The 5,879-nt window shown below is 45.3% G+C and overlaps 1 protein-coding gene and 1 pseudogene across 1 annotated transcript in view; both read right to left on the reverse strand.

Moving 5' to 3' along the window:
* The window catches only part of ADIPOQ (adiponectin, C1Q and collagen domain containing), a 45,568-nt gene that overhangs the window by 25,037 nt on the left and 14,652 nt on the right, over positions 1 to 5,879 (reverse strand). The gene's annotated exons all lie outside the window — the stretch shown is intronic.
* Positions 4,504 to 5,879, reverse strand: part of LOC102478043 (eukaryotic translation initiation factor 3 subunit J-like) — a 5,594-nt pseudogene continuing 4,218 nt past the window's right edge.

Raw genomic sequence — 5,879 nt, forward strand, 5'->3', positions numbered from 1 at the left:
CTGGCAGGCGGCATGGTGGTTAAAGGCCCTAGATTCCACATGGCTGACTGCGGTTCGAGTTCCGGACCTGGCAGCTTGCCTTCTCACTTTCCCTCTCTCTGTTTCTCTCTGGTCAAATTATAAATAATAATAACAGGGATAGCAGTTAGCGTAATGACTATGTCACTGGACTCCCATGTAGTTGACCACAGTTCGAGTCCTGGACCCAGTGGCTTAAACTCATGCTGGGCACATGTGTGTGCATGCCCAAGATCCCGAGAGGAGAATGGAGGAGAAGGGATTGAGGCATGGCCATCCCCCCGTGGGTGGGGGGTCAGTAATTCTCTCTGTCTGTGTGTCTCTGTCTTTCTGGCGAGCGCACACACCCTATAGCAAAAACCTCTCCAAATAATAACAATAACAACAACAAATGGAATTAAATAAATAAATAATTCTTGAAAAACAAAACAAAACAACAAAATACCATAAACAGGGGACAGAAATGACAGAAATACAAACAACAGAAGTATATTGCTCACCGTCCTGGATGCCAGATGGTCTAAGACCAAAGTGCTGCCAGATTCCATGTCGGATGAGGGGCTGCTTTCTGCTTCATATGTGGTCCCTTTCTGCTGCATGCTCACACACTGGAAGGGTGAAGGAGTCTGTCTCTTGGGACTCTTTTGTTTTTAATTTGTCAGAGGGTATGTGTACTCACCAGGGAGAGAGGGAGAGAGAAAAATGGAAAAAGCACCCCTAATGTGGAAGAGTCGTGCCACAATCCCTTCTCTTCCATCCCTCCAACCTGTCAGGATTTGGGGTGTGCATGCAACACATGCCCAGTACATCTCTCATGCCACACGGTGGACCATGTGGGAACCATTTGTCTCAACCACCAGATCACAGAGCTGGCCCACACCTGGCATGTTTTTCACAGTCTGGGGCCAAACTTCAAATGGCACAGCAGGCCATGTGGGTCCCAGCTTCCTGAACCACCAGGCCATGGTGACCTCGATGACCTAATCACTCCCCAAAGGTCAAACCTTTGACACTACCACTTTGGGAGCTTGGATTTCAACACAGGAATTCTGGGGTGGGGAATATGAACTTTCAGACGATAGCAGAGACCAAAGCAGATGAAAACCTGTGTTGCACTCACTGCATTAAGTAACTTAGTCATATATGCACTTTGAGTCACAGCTGAATGTCTGGACACAGATTACAAAAAGTACGAAAACAACTCCATCGCAGATTGTACAGGACCATGTTTCCTCTTGACTAGAGAAGCAAGGCCATTGCTGTTAGTGTCATGAAGGCTCTGCGCTTTTAGTCCCAGAGTGGTGCGCTCACGGCCTGGCTCGGGTCTAAAGCAGGTTTCCCTTTGGGAAGGGCACCCCACAACCGTGTGGGGTGGACAATGTCATGACCGGCCGTGCCCAGAGGTGGCTCCCCAAGTGCTGGTCCCAGGAACCACTCAGCAAACCCCACAGCAGGTCTCTGCTCACCGCCTCCTCTGAGCTGATGTCACCTGCACATCACAGCAGGCTCATCTCAACCCTTCTCCATCCTTCAGATGTTTAAGAAGTAGGAATCGAAAGGTGAAGGAGCGAGGGACTCCCCAGCCCAATAGAAAAAAGAGAAAGTGGGGGAGAAAGGATAAATCCAGGAAGGAGCTTAAGGTTTCCAGAAACGTGAACCGCATTGGGGGCAGTGGGACTAGGAAGAGCACTGGACTCCTTGCTTCTCACCATCCCGCAGACTTGCCGTGAGGGCTAGGTGAGGCAGTGCCTGCCAAGCACAGGCCGGCCTGTAATACTAGTGGCCCCGTGGCCTGCCGTGCAAGGCTCCTTCATATCCCTGAGCCTGAGCACATGCTATTCCTCCCAAGGGTGCCCTTCTCTCTCCTCTCCACTTGGAGAAAACGCTTGCTCTACAAGACCCAGCTCAGATGTCATCCCTTCCCTGACTACAGCGGGAAGAGTCGGGGACAGTGCTTGATTGTCCGCAGTGTTGTGAATGTGTGACCATGTCTGTGGCCCTGTGTTTAAGGGCCACAGGGCTGACCGCTTCTCACTCACCTTCTTACCTCCCTGGTTCTTCCTGGCATCAGCACCTTCTTCAGGGTGGGAGAGTACTCAGGGATTAGATGTTAAATGAGTGACTACATATACATGTCAACATTCTTTTTTTTTTCTTTATTATTATTATTTATACATTCAATTACTATACATCATTTAGACTTTAAAGAGACTTTACCCAGCATGATATATACCTCAGTTCAGTCTAGTAGAGAATACTACACACATCCTCATCAACAGATAACAATATCTGTGCCCCACGAATGTCTTACCTCTATTTTTTCCCTGATTTTCCTTTCCTGTTCTCTTCCCCTCCCACGCTTTCCTTCCACTTTGTCTCTAGTGTCCATGACAATTTTTAATGCTTTAATGTTCTCCAGTCTCTACCATAGAGCGCGGAGAGTTGGTATGTGTAAGTGGCGACATACAATGTCTGTCTCATAGCCTGACTTGCTTCACTCCGTAACAGATCTTCCATATTCATCCACTTTCTATCAAATGCTCAAATGCCAGGGCCTTGTTGTTTTTTATGGCTGAATAGTATTCCATGGAGTACACGTGCCGCACTTTTTCAATCCATTCATCTATTTGTGGACATTTCGGTTGGTGCCATGTCTTAGCATTCGTGAATAAGGCTGCAATAAATATAGTTGTGCAAGTGCTTTTCTGACTGAGCATTCTCCTGTCCTTTGGGTAGACACCCAGGAGTGGAATTGCTGGATCATATGGTAGTTCTATTTGGAGGTCTCTGAGGAACCTTAATATTGTTCTCCACGGTGGCTGGACCAATTTACATTCCCACCAACAGAGTAAGAGAGTTGCCCTTTCACCACGTCCCCTCCGGCACTTCTCGTTTTTTATTTTCTTAATCTTTGCCATTCTGACTGGGGTTAGGTGGTATCTCATTGTGCATCTCCCTTACAATGAGGGATGTTGAGCTTTTCTTCATATGTTTTTTGGCTGTTTGTATGTCTTCCTTAGAGAGTTGTTTATTCAGCTCATTTTCCCATCTTTTAATTGGGTTCATCATTTTCTTCTAGGTAAGCTGCTTGAGTTCCCTGTGTATTCTGGTTATCAGTCCCTTATCTGAGGCACAGTTAACAAAAATTCTCCCCCATTCCAAGGGTTGTCGATTCACACTAATTATGGTGTCCTTTGCCATGCAGAAACTTCTCAATCTGATGTAATCCCACCTGTCTATTTTGGGGGTTAGTGCTCAAAGCAATTGGGGGTATTGTTTAAGAAGTCTTTGCCTAACCCCAATGTCTCCCAGAGTTTCCCCAGTGTTTTCTTTTCTTTTCTTTTCTTTTTTCATGTTTTAAAGCTCTAACTACATTAGGCTCTAACTACATCAGACTTCAGTAAAGTATATAGGTAAGTCCCAAGAGCTGTGTTCTATACGCTCCAAAAATATCTTTTGGGAGGTAACACAAAATGTAAGTCCTCACAATAGTGATTTTATTAAATTAGTTGCTTTATAGAACACTGCAGATGTCATCATTGTTAACATAACAATTTACCAAACTGTAATGAACTGGTGCAGTTTGCTGAGCATGTTTTATAAAGGAAAGGAAATGCCAAAACCCTGTTAAAGTTGTTCCACTGCAGCCTAGAACAAAGGAGAGCTGTTTCTCAGACACTAAAATCAGGCAGTAAAAACAGGTAGCGCTTCCCTCCCCATCTGAAGCACTCCATCAGTGGAAATAGATCGATAAAAACTAGACAGTCTACGCACTCCACAATTTGCAATGCAATAATGGAGAGGTTTACCTTCTTCGGCTTCCAAGTTGGAGAGTTTGGGTCAATTTTTAAGTATCAAACTAGTGCTTTTCAGCCACAATATCTTCACACTGAGATAAGCAGTCCTCTTCACAATGTTTTTTGTGTTTTCTTTTGAGAGGTTTTTGCTATAGGGCGCGTGCGCTCACCAAAAAGACAGAGAGAGACAGAGAGACAGAAAGCGAGAAATCACCCCTCAGGGGGGATGGCTACTCTGCAATCCCTTCTCCTCCATTCTCCTCTCAGGATCTTGGGCACGCACGCACACATGCCTGGTGTGAGTTTAAGCCACCGGGTCCAGGACTCGAACCACGGTTGACTACATGGGAGTCCAGCGACATAGCCATTACTCTGTTGGTCCCCACAATGTATTTTTAATATCCTCAGCTCGATTTTAAGACAAAGCAATTTTAATACTAGGTGCACACCACATGCCCTTGATGCAAACTGCTTTTCTTGACAAGTTCTGAAGCAGTCCAAGGAGGTACGGTTAAGGCTATATTACTGAATGGTGCTGGTAAATACTACCCAATTTTTTGTCATGTTGCAACCTTTGTTTCCAATGTAGTGACTGTTGCTATGGAATTAGATAGCAACAATGACAACATTATTAGGTTTGTTTTGTTTTTTAAACTATGATTTATTAGCAACTGAGGTTCCCAATTTTAACCCCTAGGCAGCAAGATCCAAGTTTCCTCATTCACACGTTAGCATCTAAGTGTCAAGGGGTTAAATAACCAGCACAAAAAATACTGCACGTCGGATTGTAGCAGCTGGCAGAACTGAAAGGAAAGGAAGTTGTGCTACATGTTGAAGGGACTGCAGGCGACAGAAAGAAGACACCAGGAGATAAAATGTCACATGAAGTCTTCATAGTCTTGTACATATCCTCCATCATAACCCCCACAATCTGCCAGGTCGTCTTCCATGGTGGCCTTTAACCCCCCTCCGGGAACCACACCTTTCTTCTTGGCTTTGCTTTGCTTTGCTTGCTCCTCTTTTTCACTGCAAAGCACGGTCAATGAGTTGGTAATCTTTTTCAAGTCATCAATTTCCAAAGAAATACACACATCTCGAACTAAGGCTTCCAAGACACTGGCATAAGATAGTGACTTTTCCTATTGCGTCATTTTATCCTTTAGCCACTTTCCAAAGTCTGTGAAGTTATCTCTCAGTGATGGGTTCATAGCATCTATTCCATAAACTGTATTATTAACACCAAAACTTTCTTTTGCTAATCGAGGTCTGACTCTTCCTGTAATTTCTTTAGCCGCAGTTTATCTGGTAATTGTTCTTCTGGTGTTAGCACTTTCAGTTCTTCAGGTTCTTCTAACCTCTTTTTAATTTCTTCTTGTCTTTTCTTCTGTTGCCTTTCTTTCTCTTTTATTTTCCCTATTTTTTTTTCCTTTTCTGAAATTTTTATTTCTGGTTTTATTTCTGCTTCCTCCTTTTTTTTCGTCCTCATCGAGAGACATTAGAGACAGAAAGCGAGAAATCACCCCCCAGGGGGGATGGTCACACCGCAATCCCTTCTCCTCCATCTCCTCTCGGGATCTTGGGCACGCACGCACACGCGCCTGGCGTGAGTTTTAAGCCACCAGGTCCAGGACGCGAACCGCGGTCGACTACGTGGGAGTCCAGCGACATAGCCATTGCGCTAACTGCTGGTTCCCCTTTTCTGAAATTTTTATTTCTGGTTTTATTTCTGCTTCCTCCTTTTTTTCGTCCTCATCGTCACCCCAGTTATCCTTGACGTCCTTGAACTCATCTTCCCAGAGATTCTCCCCACCGCTCATGGTGCCGCCACCCCCCACCTTCTGCACGGAGTCTTCCACGGAGAACGCGTCTGCATCCCAGGAGTCGGAGTCCCCCGCCAACTGCCGCCACCACCATCTCCAGCCGGGCTTCCCCAGTGTTTTCCACCGGTAGTTTTATAGTTTGCAGTCTTAGGTTTAGATCTTTGATCCACTTTGAGTTGATTTTTGTTAATGTTGACAGATAGGGGTTCAGATTCATCTTTCTGCAGGTAGATACCCAGTTTTT

This window comes from Tupaia chinensis, unplaced genomic scaffold (assembly GCF_000334495.1).
Source record: "Tupaia chinensis unplaced genomic scaffold, TupChi_1.0 Scaffold149658_1, whole genome shotgun sequence".
NCBI classification, from domain to species: domain Eukaryota; kingdom Metazoa; phylum Chordata; class Mammalia; order Scandentia; family Tupaiidae; genus Tupaia; species Tupaia belangeri.